This window comes from Aquarana catesbeiana, linkage group LG09 (assembly GCF_042186555.1).
Source record: "Aquarana catesbeiana isolate 2022-GZ linkage group LG09, ASM4218655v1, whole genome shotgun sequence".
Taxonomy (NCBI): Eukaryota; Metazoa; Chordata; class Amphibia; order Anura; family Ranidae; genus Aquarana; species Aquarana catesbeiana.
In genome coordinates, this window is record NC_133332.1 from 259,754,422 (window position 1) to 259,773,557 (window position 19,136).

Here is a 19,136-nt window from a genome sequence, read left to right on the forward strand (position 1 = left end):
TCGGAAATTCCGATCGTGTGTACACAAATCCGACGGACAAAGTGCCACGCATGTTCAGAATAAAGAGATGAAAGCTATTGGCCACTGCCCCGTTTATAGTCCCGACGTACGTGTTTTACGTCACCGCGTTTAAAACGATCGGATTTTCCGACAACTTTGTGTGACCGTGTGTATGCAAGACAAGTTTGAGCCAACATCCGTCGGAAAAAAATCCTAGGATTTTGTTGTCGGAATGTCCGAACAAAGTCCGACCGTGTGTACGGGGCATAAGACTAAAACTAAATTGAAATCTGACTTCAAAATTAACACTTGTCTGTAGTGCATGTTCATACCTCAATACCATAATAAATAACATATTAGATTTTTCACTCCGCAGTATATAATGAGTTTGGAAATTGTAGAGAAATGTTAACTAATGCATTACAGTTTAATTACACCCATTAGATTTTTAGACGACTAAAATGAGTTTTAGTCGACTAAAATGTACTGGAGATTTTAGTCGACTAAGTACGACTAAAACTAAAACAATTGCAGAAGACTAAAATGGGGCTAAAACTAAAATGCCATTTTAGTCCTAAGACTAATGCCCTGTACACACGGTCGGACATTGATCGGACATTCCGATAACAAAATCCATCTGATTTTTTCTGACGGATGTTGGCTCAAACTTGTCTTGCATACACAAAGTTGCACAAAGTTGTCGGAAAATCCGATCGTTCTGAACGCGGTGACGTAAAACACGTACGTCAGGACTATAAACGGGGCAGTAGCCAATAGCTTTCGTCTCTTAATTTATTCTGAGCATGCGTGGCACTTTGTGCGTCGGATTTGTGTACACACGATCGGAATTTAAACAATCGGATTTTGTTGTCGGAAAATTTTATATCCTGCCCTCCAACTTTGTGTGTCGGAAATTCCGACGGGAAAAGTCCGATGGAGCCCACACACGATCGGAATTTCCGACAACACAATACGATCGCACTTTCTCTGTCGGAAAATCCGACCGTGTGTACGGGGCATTAGACTAAAACTAAGTCGAAATTTGCAGCCAAAATTAACACTGCTTATTGCATTTTTTTTTTTTTTACCAAAAACATGCAGCACAATATATATTGGCCTAACTTGATGGATAAATTATTTTTTTACCTTTTTTTTTTTTTTTTTTGAAATGTTTTATAGCAGTAAAAAAATTTTTTTTTTCAAAATTGTGGTTATAGCGCAAAAAATAAAAACCGCAGAGGTGATCAAATACCACCAAAAGAAAGATCTATTTGTGGGAAAAAAAAGGACGTCAATTTTGTTTGGGTACAATGTCGCACGACCGCACAATTGTCAGTTAAAGCTACGCAGTGCCGTATCGCAAAAATTAGCCTGGTCAGGAAGGGGGTAAATCCTTCCGGGGCTGAAGTGGTTGAGCTGCTGAATCTAATGCCGCGTTCACACGGGCGGACTTTTCGACCGAACTGGTCCGACGGACTTCCGACGGACTTTCGAACGAACGGACTTGCCTACACACCAAAGTCCAACGGATTCGTATGTGATGACATACGACCGGACTAGAATAAGGAAGTTGATAGCCAGTAGCCAATAGCTGCCCTAGCGTCAGTTTTCATCCGTCGGACTAGCATACAGACGAGCGGATTTTTCGACCGGACTCGAGTCCATCGGAAAGATTTGAAACAAGTTTCAAATCTAAAGTCCGTCCGATTTTTGACCGAAAAAGTCCGCTGCAGGTCCGATGAAGCCCACACACGATCGGATTGTCCGCCGGATTCGGTCAAAAAGTCCGCTCGTGTGTACGCGGCATAAGACTTTCTCTCGTTCAGCTCAGGGGACTGAGCAAGAGAAATCTTTACACGTGGACCAGCTTTAGTTGCACTCTTCAGCATTCAACACCATGTGCTGTGGTTCCATCCTCTGATCCCTACATCTCTGTATGGGGGACCAGGAGAGTGAGACTTCCATGTATTGTTTCTCAGCAATGGAGCAGAGTTCAGCAGTGTGGGGCTGCAGGAGATGTATTTCCGGTCATTTCTTTTTTTACAGGTAAGTGCTTTCCTCAACCTTTCTTTTTGAGTGACAGGGTCTCTTTAAACCTGACAGGGTTGCTTTAACACTTGTTCATCCTGCAGTCAGTATGTATGGATATATAGTGCCTTGAAAAAGTATTCATACCCCTTGAAATTATCCACATTTTGGATTTTACAACCAAAAATGTAAATGTATTTTATTGGGATTTTATGTGATAGACCAACACAAGGTGGCACATAATTGTGACGTTGAAGGACAATAATAAATGGTTTTCAAAATTTTTTACAAATAAATATGTGAAAAGTGTGGCGTGGATTTGTATAGCGCCCCCCTCAGTCAATACTTTGTAGAACCGCCTTTCCCTGCAATTACAGCTGCAAATCTTTTTGGGGATGTCTCTACCACAGTGTTTCTCCAACTTTTTTGTCTTGCGGCACACCAAAAAGATCTAAAAATTTTCACGGCACACCTAAAATGATTTAACAATTTTTGTGGTGAAGAACGTATTTATTTTTGTATAAATAACGTGGAAACAGTGCAGCGCTAAGAATCAAATGTTGAGTATTGACATATCAACATACTGTGATATACAAAAAAAAATTGTGATTAGCATATACAAAAAACTCTTATGCCGTGTACACACGATCAGGATTTTGGTCGGAAAAAGATATGATGGCTTTTCCGACGGGATTCCGCTCAAGCTTGCCTTGCATACACACAGTCACACAAAAGTTCTCTGGACTTTCGACCGTCAAGAACGCGGTGACAAACAACACTATGATGAGCCGAGAAAATGAAGTTCAATGCTTCCGAGCATGCGTAGGAATTTTGTGCGTCGGAATTGCGACAGGCGATCGCATTTTTGGATAGGAACTTTTTCCGACCAAAAAATTGAGAACATGCTCCCAATCTTTTGCTGGCTGGGATTTGGCCAGCGAATGTCCGATGGAGCATATACACAGTCACATTTTCCAACCAAAAGCTCTCATCGGTCTTTTGCTGGCCGAATTTCCAGCATAACACCATCATCTGATTGATAGTGTCTTCAAATAAAGTGCACTGTGCAAATTGTAAATCAACATTGGTAGTATAGTCCCATTGGTAATTAACTACTTAAAGAAGTAACTAAAGGGAGACATACATAGAAGAGAAGAGAACAAGGGAGCTGCACACCCCGAACTAGATAAAGAATTTTGGATTCCCCTAATTGGGCTTTAAAGCAGCAAAATGTACCATTGCAAAAGGTCATTAATATAACAATTTATTTGACAAGATGTCGTATATACATGTAGAATCTGGTACAGTGATGAATTCATGTTCCATAAAACGGCAAAATGCATATCACATCATTACATTACATGAAGTAATAAAATGTCGAAGCCCCGACGCGTTTCGACCTGTATACGGTCTCTTCAGGGGGCACATCTGAATCTATAAATACAAATATTGAAAATAGTATATGATTTTCTAAAAAAGATCACATTAAATAAAATAAAACATAATGATGGGTTTTACCGTTGAAGTGAAGTAAGCATATCTAATGGGGGCATTGGGGAGCCACTGAGGGGTCCGGGCGGTGCGCGGGCCATCCCCAACCCCCCACCCGGGGAAAGAGCTAGCCCCCAGGGGCTTACAAGGAGCCACACTGATGCACGTCCTCCCGGGGGAGCGGGAGACCGAACACCTGCAACAGATATCCATAAACAGCCATTAGAGAATTAACATATTTGTGTATAAGTCATCGTAATAAATATTGATTTAAATTATATATATATGGAGACCAAAAAATGTGTGTATGTTTTTGGAGATGGTAGTTGAATCGCAAAATTAAACAAATGAATAATCAAATTGAATTAGTGTTGCTAGCAACCCAAATAGAATGTGCAAATAGTGTGCTATGAGTGAAAAAGGGAATCCTTAGGAAAGTGCCTAATGAGAATCCTAGTGTGATGGTGTGATGGTGTGATGAGAAAAATCCTAGTGTGATGGTGTGATAAACCTAGTGTGATGGTGTGATGGACCATGTGTTGGCAAAAGTGTGGGATAAAAAACACAAAACAAACCAAACAAATAAAGTGAGGAAAAGATATGATGAAAAGCCAACAAAATGGCAGTGTGTGAGAAAAGAAGAGAGGTGGAATGAGATAACGTGACTGTGAAACATATAGGAAATTTACCTTGTGCTGTGTAAAGTTGTATAAGGTATGTGAGACTGGTTGGCTTGGCAATGACCAAGCTGCAATTACTAAAAAACAAATACTGTTTGTCCTGGCCAGCATGGAAGGACTGTTAGCTGGTAGACATTAGGTCTCCTAATATATGTAGGCTAAGGCTGATGGAATAATCACATGCAGGTGCCCAGCTCCCCCACCCATCCAGGATGACGGCGTGTGGGCCGCCAACTACAGCCCACGTGTGGCTCCCTCGGCGTCCCGGAAGACCGAACGGTCCCGACCACCGTCGTCATCTCCGTCGCAAAACGCGTGACGCCATGACGGCGCGCGTGCGCCGGGTCGCGCACGCGCACACCGCCATAGACACTCCGGAGGTGAACACGGGACGCCGCCGGCAGGGTGAAGCTCACCACGGCGCCTAATGAAAGGCGCCAAGCAGAGCAAACATGGGGGCGTGCGGATGATCCACACGCCCCCACCCTGCCGGGAAGTCTTAAGGAGGCCATGCTCCACCCAGGGGGGGGAGGGAGAAAAAAACCGCACCCACCGGGACCCAACAGCGATCCCTCAAGTATGAGAACCACATATAAATTAGCATTTGGCATAATTATGAGATGTACCGAGAAAACAATAATAAATGTTTGCATATGTTAGACAGGAGCAGTGTGCCAGAGCCCTAACTCCGGACTTCTGCATAAGAGCCAATAGAGTTACAGTCATAAACTGCCATATGAAATATTAAATATCATGCAGTATAGGGGTCAGTTTCTCCTGGTGCATGGAAGGGGAAAGGATTGAATCGCAAACCAATTCCCCCTTGATTAGAACAAACTATGTTCAAAAGTAGTATATATGTTACAATTAAATTGGTAAATGCAGGAATCCGAAGGTGGCATAAGACACACTGCTACCTGTTTTTGTTCTCAGGTATGTCAAAGCGGGGAGGGGTGTTTAACCACCCAAGGAAAATTGTAACTAAAGGGAGACATACATAGAAGAGAAGAGAACAAGGGAGCTGCACACCCCGAAATAGATAAAGAATTTTGGATTCCCCTAATTGGGCTTTAAAGCAGCAAAATGTACCATTGCAAAAGGTCATTAATATAACAATTTATTTGACAAGATGTCGTATATACATGTAGAATCTGGTACAGTGATGAATTCATGTTCCATAAAACGGCAAAATGCATATCACATCATTACATTACATGAAGTAATAAAATGTCGAAGCCCCGACGCGTTTCGACCTGTATACGGTCTCTTCAGGGGGCACATCTGAATCTATTAATACAAATATTGAAAATAGTATATGATTTTCTAAAAAAGATCACATTAAATAAAATAAAACATAATGATGGGTTTTACCGTTGAAGTGAAGTAAGCATATCTAATGGGGGCATTGGGTAGCCACTGAGGGGTCCGGGCGGTGCGCGGGCCATCCCCAACCCCCCACCCGGGGAAAGAGCTAGCCCCCAGGGGCTTACAAGGAGCCACACTGATGCACGTCCTCCCGGGGGAGCGGGAGACCGAACACCTGCAACAGATATCCATAAACAGCCATTAGAGAATTAACATATTTGTGTATAAGTCATCGTAATAAATATTGATTTAAATTATATATATATGGAGACCAAAAAATGTGTGTATGTTTTGGAGATGGTAGTTGAATCGCAAAATTAAACAAATGAATAATCAAATTGAATTAGTGTTGCTAGCAACCCAAATAGAATGTGCAAATAGTGTGCTATGAGTGAAAAAGGGAATCCTTAGGAAAGTGCCTAATGAGAATCCTAGTGTGATGGTGTGATGGTGTGATGAGAAAAATCCTAGTGTGATGGTGTGATAAACCTAGTGTGATGGTGTGATGGACCATGTGTTGGCAAAAGTGTGGGATAAAAAACACAAAACAAACCAAACAAATAAAGTGAGGAAAAGATATGATGAAAAGCCAACAAAATGGCAGTGTGTGAGAAAAGAAGAGAGGTGGAATGAGATAACGTGACTATGAAACATATAGGAAATTTACCTTGTGCTGTGTAAAGTTGTATAAGGTATGTGAGACTGGTTGGCTTGGCAATGACCAAGCTGCAATTACTAAAAAACAAATACTGTTTGTCCTGGCCAGCATGGAAGGACTGTTAGCTGGTAGACATTAGGTCTCCTAATATATGTAGGCTAAGGCTGATGGAATAATCACATGCAGGTGCCCAGCTCCCCCACCCATCCAGGATGACGGCATGTGGGCTGCCAACTACAGCCCACGTGTGGCTCCCTCGGCGTCCCGGAAGACCGAACGGTCCCGACACGCCGTCATGGCGTCACGCGTTTTGCGACGGAGATGACGACGGTGGTCGGGACCGTTCGGTCTTCCGGGACGCCGAGGGAACCACACGTGGGCTGTAGTTGGCGGCCCACACGCCGTCATCCTGGATGGGTGGGGGAGCTGGGCACCTGCATGTGATTATTCCATCAGCCTTAGCCTACATATATTAGGAGACCTAATGTCTACCAGCTAACAGTCCTTCCATGCTGGCCAGGACAAACAGTATTTGTTTTTTAGTAATTGCAGCTTGGTCATTGCCAAGCCAACCAGTCTCACATACCTTATACAACTTTACACAGCACAAGGTAAATTTCCTATATGTTTCATAGTCACGTTATCTCATTCCACCTCTCTTCTTTTCTCACACACTGCCATTTTGTTGGCTTTTCATCATATCTTTTCCTCACTTTATTTGTTTGGTTTGTTTTGTGTTTTTTATCCCACACTTTTGCCAACACATGGTCCATCACACCATCACACTAGGTTTATCACACCATCACACTAGGATTTTTCTCATCACACCATCACACCATCACACTAGGATTCTCATTAGGCACTTTCCTAAGGATTCCCTTTTTCACTCATAGCACACTATTTGCACATTCTATTTGGGTTGCTAGCAACACTAATTCAATTTGATTATTCATTTGTTTAATTTTGCGATTCAACTACCATCTCCAAAAACATACACACATTTTTTGGTCTCCATATATATATAATTTAAATCAATATTTATTACGATGACTTATACACAAATATGTTAATTCTCTAATGGCTGTTTATGGATATCTGTTGCAGGTGTTCGGTCTCCCGCTCCCCCGGGAGGACGTGCATCAGTGTGGCTCCTTGTAAGCCCCTGGGGGCTAGCTCTTTCCCCAGGTGGGGGGTTGGGGATGGCCCGCGCACCGCCCGGACCCCTCAGTGGCTCCCCAATGCCCCCATTAGATATGCTTACTTCACTTCAACGGTAAAACCCATCATTATGTTTTATTTTATTTAATGTGATCTTTTTTAGAAAATCATATACTATTTTCAATATTTGTATTTATAGATTCAGATGTGCCCCCTGAAGAGACCGTATACAGGTCGAAACGCGTCGGGGCTTCGACATTTTATTACTTCATGTAATGTAATGATGTGATATGCATTTTGCCGTTTTATGGAACATGAATTCATCACTGTACCAGATTCTACATGTATATACGACATCTTGTCAAATAAATTGTTATATTAATGACCTTTTGCAATGGTACATTTTGCTGCTTTAAAGCCCAATTAGGGGAATCCAAAATTCTTTAACTACTTAAAGAATATCTAAAGGTATTTTATTTTTTTAAACAAACCTGTCATACTTACCTCCTCTGTGCAGTTGGTTTTGCACAGAGTGGCCCCGACTCTCCTTTTCTCGGGTCCCTCAGCGGCACTCCTGGCTCCTCCTCTTCTCGAGCGCCCCGTTGGAGAGCCGCCCCCTCTCGGGGCAATCGTGCGGGCACGCTCCCATATCCTGATGCTGCGTCTATTGACACAGACAGCAGGACCTGGTCCCGCCCCAGCCCCCGTGTCATTGGATTTGATTGACAGCAGTGGGAGCTAATGGCTGCGCTGCTATCAATCTATCCAATCAGGACACGAGACACCGGCTGGAGCTGGTGTGCTCGTTCCCAGCGTGGGAAAGACCGGGTTCAGGTAAGTAAAAGTGGGGCACTGGGGGGCTGGTACACTAAAGGAGGTTTTTCACCCTAATGCATAGAATGCATTAAGGTGAAAAACCTTGAGGGTTTACAACCCCTTTTAAGGACCGGAAGATTTGCCCCCTTAATGACCGGGCCAATTTTTGCGAAACGGCAATGCGTTACATTAGCTGACAACTGCGCGGTCGTGCGACGAAGTACCCAAACAAAACTGATGTACTTTTTTTCCCACAAATAGAGCTTTCTTTTGGTCATATTTGATCACCTCTGCGGTTTTTATTTTTTTGCACAAAAGGATATTTTTAACTTTTTGCTATAATAAATATCCAAAAAAAAAAGTAAAAAAACACATTTCTTCATCAGTTTAGGCCAATATGTATTCTTCTACATATTTTTGGTAAAAAATCGCAGTAAGTGTATATTGATTGGTGTGTGCAAAAGTTATCACATCTACAAAATAGAGGATAGATTTATGGAACTTTTATCATATTTTTTTTTTTTTTTTACTAGTAATGGCAGTGATCAGTGATTTTTTTTTTTTTTTTGCAGCGGGACTGCGATATTGCGGCGGACAGATCGGACACCTGACATTTTTTACACTTTTTTTGGAACCAGTGACATTATTACAGTAATCAGTGCTAAAAATATGCACTGTTCTTGTACTAATGACACTGGCAGGGAAGGGGTTACACCAGGAGCGATCAAAGGGTTAGATGCGTTCCCTCAGTGTGTTTACTGTTTGGGGGACTGTGTGACTGGGGAAATACACAGATCTGTCTTCCTGCATAGCGCGCCCACAAATCACCATTGTATGAGCCAACGTACAATGACGGCGATTAGCAGGAATCAGCCACATTGCCGCAGTACAACTGCGGCGGCTGGTCCTTAAGAGGTTAAAGCATGAATCCATTAGTATATATTGATAGGAAGGAACTCAGGAGTGTAGGACTAAAGGAGTCACTGCCGTGTGTGCATCCACCACCCAGGGGAGAAGATTAAATACGCTTACCAGAAGGTAACATTAATTGGGCATGTGATATCAAAGCCCTGGATAGCGAGTGGTGCAATTCCTCCTCCTCAGCTGAGCCACCTCAGGCAACCTCGACCCGGCATGTGAGAATATGGAAAACGGAAAGCCTCCACATAGTGAAAAACCATATGGTTACGGGTTTATTTGGAATAAAAAGGCTTTACATAGATTCCAAGATGTATTACATCAGGTAAAAAAAATCTCCTCTGTGATCACAAAAGCATAAAATTCAAAAAGGCGCAATGGCATGGAAAGGACTCATCAAAACCGACGCGTTTCGTCTACAAAGACTTTAACTGGGGTATGATTAATGGATTCAGGTTTTATTCATCAATGGGACTATACTACCAATTTTGATTTACAATTTGCACAGTGCACTATATTTGAAGACACTATCAATCAGATGATGGTGTTAGATTTTTTTTTGTATATGCTAATTACAATTTATTTTGTATATCACAGTATGTTGATATGTCAATAATCAGCATTTGATATCTAACGCTGCACTGTTTTCACTTTATTCATTCACAAAATTTTTGTTAAGATTGTAGTGCTGGCTGCTATTGTTTGTTTATGTGCATAGCGCAGTATTTTTATATTAATTCCTTATTTTTACATATATATTTAATTTTTAAATGTGAAGGATGTGCCTGCTTTCAAGAGCAAATCAGATTGAAGCGACTGTACTCTTCTTTGTACTTTCACTTGCTTTCTTGCTTTTCATTTAACAAGAGGAGGGGAGCAAGGAGAGTGGGGACTTTATATGAAGCACATGGTAGCGAGAGAGTAATTTAGCTGAACAAAAGGAATTTTATTCATGTAAAATTGTAGACATACATATAATGTTAATATCAGGATAATTGACAAGCACAGTAACAACAGTAACCATGATAATAACAAAAGTGTCTCAAAATGTAACCACTGGTGTCAATGGTAAAAAATAGGCATGATAATGAACAACAGACAGATTAATGGCAATAATGTCTCAAATAAGATCATATCAAAATTCCAAAGTTCAACAAAAGCAAGGTTGGATAAAAACATAATTGCGAGGTAATGCCTGCAGGACCTATGGTCTCACTGGACCTGTAAAGGTAGAGATTGTATAGTAGCTTAAAAGTATGGATAGGTGGAAACACGGCATCAGGTAGCTCTACACGTTTCGTGGCTGATACGCTACCCATTAGGAGCATGCACGTGATGATAATCTAGAATGGAAATTATATGTAAATGATCGATAAACATTAAAAACATAAACAGGGTAAGGTAAAACCCCCAACAACACCAAAGTGCATACTTACTAATTAAGGTTCGCTAGTTAATGGTGCGGCGGCAAGGCGCCGAAAAACATCCAGGGACACCTCCAACCAGGAGCTGTGGTGGACAGCCCGACAGGGACGACCCACACAGGCAATCATCAGGGCGGATATAGGACACGAGGCATATCTGTGGGGGGGGTGAAGGTTAGGGATCCATAGGGATGGAAATACCTGACCTTACCAGGTTTTGGCTTCCTCAAAGTCCCTAAAATCTCCCTCTCTCTTTTCATTTAACAGTTTCTCTTTCAGAGTTCCAGACTTGAATAAGTATTTCTCCATCGCTAAACAACGAACAAACTTTATATCTAAGCATCAAAGTTGGAATGGAACGGTCTCTATTATTATAAAATAATTGGAGTGATTGGAGTTCTCCTGAGATCTTGCGTGTTACAAAAGGAACCAATGAATGACAGAGATTGCATTTTTATATATGTTACTTTTTTTTTACTTTTGAGACATTGATTTGCCATATAATTTTTCGATATCTTCAAGATTTCAAAATGCTAGCAATTTTAAATATTTCAAAGCTCCCATGGCACACCTGCAAATCTCATGTGACACACAGTTTGAGAATCACTACTCTACCAGCTTTGCACATCTAGAGTGACATTTTTGCCCATTCTTCTTTACAAAATAGCTCAAGCTCTGTCAGATTGGATGGAGAGCTTCTGAACAGCAATTTTCAAGTCTTGCCACAGATTCTCAATTGGATTTAGGTCTGGACTTTGACTGGGCCATTCTAACACATGAAGTTGCTTTGATCTAAACCATTCCATTGTAGCTCTGGCTGTATGTTTAGGGTCGTTGTCCTGCTGGAAGGTGAACCTTCGCCCCAGCCTCAAGTCTTTTGCAGACTCTAACAGGTTTTCTTCTAAGATTGCCCTGTATTTGGCTCCATCCATCTTCCCATCAACTCTGACCAGCTTTCCTGTCCCTGCTATAGAAAATCATCCCCACAACATGATGCTGCCACCACCATGTTTCACGGGGAGGATGGTGTGTTGAGGGTGATGTGCAGTGTTAGTTTTCCGCCACACACAGTGTTTTGCTTTTAGGCAAAAAAGTTCAATTTTGGTCTCATCTGACCAGAGCACCTTCTTCCACGTTTGCTGTGTCCCCCACATGGCTTCTCGCAAACTGCAAACGGGACTTCTTATGGCTTTCTTTCAACAATGGCTTTCTTCTTGTCACTCTTCCATAAAGGGCAGATTTGTGGAGAACACGACTAATAGTTGTCCTGTGGACAGATTCTCCCACCTGAGCTGTGGATCTCTGCAGCTCCTCCAGAGTTACCATGGGCCTCTTGGCTGCTTCTCTGATTAATGCTCTCCTTGCCCGGCCTGTCAGTTCAGGTGGACGGCCATGTCTTGGTAGGTTTGCAGTTGTTCCATACTCTTTCCATTTTCGGATGATGGATTGAACAGTGCTCCGTCTGCCCCAGTCTCAAGTCTTTTGCAGACTCTAACAGGTTTTCTTCTAAGACTGCCCTGTATTTGGTTCCATCCATTTTCCCATCAACTCTGACCAGCTTCCCTGTTCCTGCTGAAGAAAAGCATCTCCACAACATGATGCTGCCACCACCATGTTTCATGGTGGGGATGGTGTGTTCAGGGTGATGTGCAGTGTTAGTTTTCCACCACACATAGCGCTTTGCTTTTAGGCCAAAAAGTTCAATTTTGGTCTTATCTGACCATCGCACCTTCTTCCACATGTTTGCTGGGTTACCCACATGGCTTCTCGCAAACTGCAAACAGGACTTCTTATGGCTTTTTTTCAACAATGGCTTTCTTCTTGCCACTTTTCCTTAAAGGGCAGATTTTTGGAGTGCTCAACTAATAGTTGTCCTGTGGACAGATTCTCCCACCTGAGCTGTGGATCTCTGCAGCTCCTCCAGAGTTACCATGGGCCTCTTGGCTGCTTCTCTGATTAATGCTCTCCTTGCCCGGCCTGTCAGTTCAGGTGGACGGCCATGTCTTGTTAGGTTTGCAGTTGTTCCATACTCTTTCCATTTTCGGATTATGGATTGAACAGTGCTCCGTGATATTTTCAAAGCTTGGGATATTTTTTTTATAACCTAACCCTGCTTTAAACTTCTCCACAACATTCTTCCTGACCTGTCTGGTGTGTTCCTTGTTCTTCATGATGCTGTTAGTTCACCAAGGTTCTCTAACAAACCTCTGAGGGCTTCATAGAACAGCTGTATTTATGCTGAGATTAAATTACACACAGGTGGACTCTATTTACCAATTAGGTGACTTCTGAAGGCAATCTCAGTATAAATACAGCTGTTCTATGAAGCCCTCAGAGGTTTGTTAGAGAACCTTGGTGAACTAACAGCATCATGAAGGCCAAGGAACACACCAGACAGGTCAGGAAGAAAGTTAACGATTTTAGTTAAGGGTATCAGAGTAAAGGGGGCTGAATACAAATGCACGCCACACTTTTCACATATTTATTTGTAAAAAATTGTGGAAACCATTTATCATTTTCCTTTAAATTCACAATTATGCGCCACTTTGTGTTGGTCTATCACGTAAAATACCATAAAGCACATATACGTTTTTGGTTGTAACATGACAAAATGTGGAAAATTTCAAGGGGTATGAATACTTTCTCAAGGCACTGTATATACAAGCAGCTGTTGTGTATTCCAGCCATAAGCAGGTCAATGCAAGTCTGTAAGTCACGTGTACATTTTTATCAGCTAAAATACACAATATAAGCACCTGTCTTTATTTTTTGGCTTGTGTTCATTGCTCCACCATAGTACATATGGACAAGAGTGAGAGTGTAGAGTGTTGGGTTTGTTAAAGGATTTGGTTGCTTACTTATGTACACAAGACATCATCATGCTTTTAATATCATTAAGCAGCGGGCTTCTAGCTGAAGGTTGGTTATTTTCTATCCGAATAGTGTTTGTCACTGGCTTTGAAACTGGAGCTTCTGAATCCATTATTAAACATCTGGATGCCGTTTCCTAGACACAGTTTAGTAGTTGAATAGCTATTGTATATAATCCCTGCATACAGCCACAGGCTTGACAGGTGCATATGGAAATATTATAATCCCGTCTTTGACCCTTCTCAGTCTTCTATTAACTCCTTCCTTCTTTACCATACAGAGATGAGCAGTGGGGATCAACGCCTCCCATTCCGCAACAATGCAGGTAAAGCCTAATGAGTTATTATAGCCCAACTTTAAACTTGTACATTAAAGCCCAACTGCTTTCTACAGTATATGTGTTTGTGTGTCTACTGTGTTACCTTGCAAAAGATCTGTAATTCAGGTTGGCCAGCCTTGTGATTCAGGCACCCCTGCCAGACAGTGACAATCAACAGAATAATGCGGGACAAAGCCCCTGCACAGCGGGACAGCAGGACAAACTTGTAAATGCGGGAAAGTTCCGCTCAATCCGGGACTGTTGGGAGGTATGCTGTGACAGTGTAACCAGATCCAAGACTTCTCTACAAACAATGTGCCCTATCAGGTGTTCAAAGCACACATGAGTCTCAGTCCTGACCAGCTGCTCACAGCACATGTGAGTCTCAGTCCTGACCAGCTGCTCAGAGCACATGTGAGTCTCAGTCCTGACCAGCTGCTCAGAGCACATGTGAGTCTCAGTCCTGACCAGCTGCACACAGCACATGTGAGTCTCAGTCCTGACCAGCTGCTCAGAGCACATGTGAGTCTCAGTCCTGACCAGCTGCTCAGAGCACATGTGAGTCTCAGTCCTGACCAGCTGCTCAGAGCACATGTGAGTCTCAGTCCTGACCAGCTGCTCAGAGCACATGTGAGTCTCAGTCCTGACCAGCTGCACACAGCACATGTGAGTCTCAGTCCTGACCAGCTGCTCAGAGCACATGTGAGTCTCAGTCCTGACCAGCTGCTCAGAGCACATGTGAGTCTCAGTCCTGACCAGCTGCTCAGAGCACATGTGAGTCTCAGTCCTGACCAGCTGCTCACAGCACATGTGAGTCTCAGTCCTGACCAGCTGCTTACAGCACATGTGAGTCTCAGTCCTGACCAGCTGCTCACAGCACACATGAGTCGAACGGTGAACTGCTCAGAGCACACGTGAGTCTCAGTCGTGACCAGCTGCTCACAGCACATGGGAGTCTCGGTCTTGACCAGCTGTCCACAGCACATGGGAGTCTCGGTCTTGACCAGCTGCTCAGAGCACACGTGAGTCTCAGTCCTGACCAGCTGCTCAGAGGACACGTGAGTCTCAGTCGTGACCAGCTGCTCAGAGCACACGTGAGTCTCAGTCGTGACCAGCTGCTCAGAGCACACGTGAGTCTCAGTCGTGACCAGCTGCTCAGAGCACATGTGAGTCTCAGTCGTGATCAGCTGCTCAGAGCACATGGGAGTCTCAGTCGTGACCAGCTGCTCAGAGCACACGTGAGTCTCAGTCGTGACCAGCTGCTCACAGCACATGGGAGTCTCGGTCTTGACCAGCTGCCCACAGCACATGGGAGTCTCAGTCTTGACCAGCTGCTCAGAGCACACGTGAGTCTCAGTCCTGACCAGCTGCTCAGAGCACACGTGAGTCTCAGTCCTGACCAGCTGCTCAGAGCACATGTGAGTCTCAGTCGTGATCAGCTGCTCAGAGCACACGTGAGTCTCAGTCATGACCAGCTGCTCAGAGCACATGGGAGTCTCAGTCGTGATCAGCTGCTCAGAGCACATGGGAGTCTCAGTCGTGACCAGCTGCTCAGAGCACACGTGAGTCTCAGTCGTGACCAGCTGCTCAGAGCACACGTAAGTCTCAGTCGTGACCAGCTGCTCAGAGCACACGTGAGTCTCAGTCGTGACCAGCTGCTCACAGCACATGGGAGTCTCAGTCGTGACCAGCTGCTCACAGCACATGGGAGTCTCGGTCTTGACCAGCTGCTCACAGCAAATGGGAGTCTCGGTCTTGACCAGCTGCTCAGAGCACAAGTGAGTCTCAGTCCTGACCAGCTGCTCAGAGCACATGGGAGTCTCAGTCGTGATCAGCTGCTCAGAGCACATGGGAGTCTCAGTCGTGACCAGCTGCTCAGAGCACACGTGATTCTCAGTCGTGACCAGCTGCTCAGAGCACATGTGAGTCTCAGTCATGACCAGCTGCTCATAGCACATGTGAGTCTCAGTCCTGACCAGCTGCTCACAGCACACACGAGTCGAACGGTGAACTGCTCAGAGCACACGTGAGTCTCAGTCGTGACCAGCTGCTCACAGCACATGGGAGTCTCGGTCTTGACCAGCTGCTCACAGCACATGGGAGTCTCGGTCTTGACCAGCTGCTCAGAGCACACGTGAGTCTCAGTCCTAACCAGCTGCTCAGAGCACATGTGAGTCTCAGTCGTGACCAGCTGCTCAGAGCACACGTGAGTCTCAGTCCTGACCAGCTGCTCACAGCACATGTCAGTCTCAACCCTCTCCCTGTGTGTGATAAATAATGATTGTATCTTCTATTTTGATGGCTAGAGGGTTCTGGTTTCAGGACTAAATTTTCCATGAAAGTGCCTGAGCCCCCTGATCACACACACGGGTACCGAAGACTTGATGACCCGCCGATTAGACAGTACACAGGCAGAATGGCAATCTGTATGTAAACAAGGCAGATTGCCGTTCTGTCAGAAGGGAAGGTATTGATCCTGTGTCCTTGCAAAGCAGGAACATGGATCTTTGCCTTCCCCTAGTCGAAGCACCTCTCCCCAAAGTGAGAAAGCACAAGCTAGGCACACAGTTAACCCTTTGATCACCCCTGATGTTAACTCCTTCCCAGCCAGTGTCATTAGTACAGTGACAGTGCATATTTTTTAGCACTGATCACTGTATTTGTGTCACTGGTCCCCAAAAGGTGTCAAAAGTGTCAGTTAGTGTCCGATTTGTTCACCGCAATATATTACTAGTGAAAATAAATAATTAAAAATATCCCATAGTTTGTAGACGCTATAACTTTTGTGCAAACCAATCAAAATACACTTTGGTGGGATTTTTTTAACCAAAAATATGTAGCAGAATACCTATTGGCCGAAATTGATGAGGAAAATATTTTTTACAATTTTTTTATTGGATATGTTTTATAGCAGAAAGTAAAAAATTGTTTGTTTTTTTCAAAATTGTCGGTATTTTTTATACAGCAAAAAATAAAAACCGCAGAGGTGATCAAATACCACCAAAAGAAAGTTCTATTTGTGGGAAAAAAAGAACATCAATTTTATTTGGGTACAGTGTCGCACGACCGCGCAATTGTTAGTTAAAGTAACGCAGTGCCACATCGCAAAAAATGTCCGGGTCATGAAGGGGGTAAATCTTCCAGGGAGCAAGTGGTTAATAAAGACCTCCAATCAGGGGTGTAACTAATGGCATCTTTAGGCACAAGTTGATGGTCACCCAACTTGGCTGTACTGGACAATGTTCCTCGTGGCTATGGGGGGGTAAATCTTCTGGAGATCAAGTGGTTAAAGGTGAACAGTTTCTAGTTTCTGCAAAAACAATAAATTTCCAAAATTAATTTTGCCCGGCTTGGGCAAAAGGGCGGTGGTGGGTCCTGTTAGGGCCTGAGCTGCTATCTCAGGGTACGGCCTTGTGGTAGACTCCGCATTTGCTTAAGAAGTGAAAGTAAAGGAGCGCCCGGTGTCCAGTGGCTGCAGTTCTTAAAACATAGTTACATAATTAGTAAGGTTGAATAAAGACACCAGTCCATCCAGTTCAACCTGAGTGAGTGCGGGTGCGTGTCTACAATTGTCCCTATCCTTATACATTGTGTCTCATTAAAGTGGTGTTCCGGCCGAAATTATACTTTTTAAATAAAAATACCCCTATAATACACAAGCTTAATGTATTCTAGTAAAGTTAGTCTGTAAACTAAGGTCTGTTTTGTTAGTTTATAGCAGTAGTTTGTTATTTTATAAACTTACAGCAGGCCGTGGCCATCTTAAGTCTGGGCATCGGAAGCCAGACTGTATTTCTTCCTGCATCTCATCCTTGCAATCCTTGCAATCTCTCATCCTTGATCTCGCACATGCTCAGTGCAGCACAAGCAGTGTAATAGGTTTCAGGTCAGGTTTGCATAGCAACGGCAGTGTCAGAGGAAGTTGCCGCCCCTTCCCAGAAGGCATTGCAAACAGGAAATGATGCGATGGGCCGTGGCCAGGGAAGAGGAAGTGAAAAATGAATACAGCAGATATACAGTAAGTGCTGAGAAAAAAAAAAATATCCAATTTGTTTACATTGCACAGTTTAGTGAGGGATGCTGAAGAGTTGTAAAAGTGGGTGGAACTCCACTTTAAGATGCTCATCTATTATTATTTATTTAAGGTACCCATATAGCGCTGTCAATTTACGTAGTGCTCCACACATATCGCACACTCACATCGGTCCCTACCCTCAAGGAGCCCACAATCCAAAGTCCCCAACTCACATTCATATACTAGGGCCTATTTTTTTTTTGGACAGAAGCCAATTAACCTACCAGCATGTCTTTGGAGTGTGGAAGGAAACCGGAGTACCCGGGGGAATTCACGCAGGCACAGGGAGAACATGCAAACTCCAGGCAGTTAGTGTCATGGTTGGGATTCAAACCCTTTTTTACTGCTAGGTGAGAGTGCTACCCACTACACCACTGTGCCGCCCTTAATGTTTTATTTTGAGTCACAACAATAAAATGAGGCCAACGCGTTTCAGGGAACAAAGACTTCTCCTTCATCAGGGCTGCTGTCGAAAGCTAATAACGAAATGGTCCTGTTACGGACTGCCTTTGGCACAACGATCGGACAAATAGATGTCCAAATGCTGGCTATGGGTTTAGAGGCTGCTTTCCCCACTTTTGTGGGGAAAAAATAAAACATAAAAATATAATATAAGATATACAAGTGCAACTCAAGTCATATTGTAATTGAATGTTATTAAAAATGACCATTCCTTTTCAATCTGCAGCTCTGTAATTTTCTGAGAATGGATTGCAATATGGCTACCTGGAGGCCTTCTGTACACAGATGGTATACAGAACGCCCCTCAGAAATGTCATTTCCTGTTTGTGTGATTGGCTCACTGATTTTCCCAGAAGTCTCCACTAAGATACAAGTCAGATTTTGACAAAAGTTTCATTTTTGGTTAGGTACTCCCAAAGGAAAATCATGTCTAAGGGAATGCAGACCCTGGCACTTTCCTCATTAGAGCCCTGCAAATAGAGTAGATGATTGATCACTAAAAAAAACACTCCCACGAACATTTATTTTGCACAAGGATACAGACAAACAGTTATTTCTTCAGAATAACAAAAGGTTGGAATCAGCGGCGGAAGTATAGGGGTCGCTGAGGTCACCATGGCACCGCTGAATGCCTGCGGGAGGGAGAGGAGGAGAAGCGGGGGAGGGGAGGGGAATGGAGAAATCAGTTCCTCTATATGCAGTCACCCACTTGCGACCTGGCCCTGTTGTTCCGCCACCGGGCTCAGAGGAAAGGGCCCTGTCCGGGGGGCCCATTATAGTTTCTTGCATCGGGGCTCTGAAGGTTTTAGTTACGCCACTGGCAGGAAGCTGCCACAAAGTTTGTTAAAATCCTTGCAATGTACATAGATCA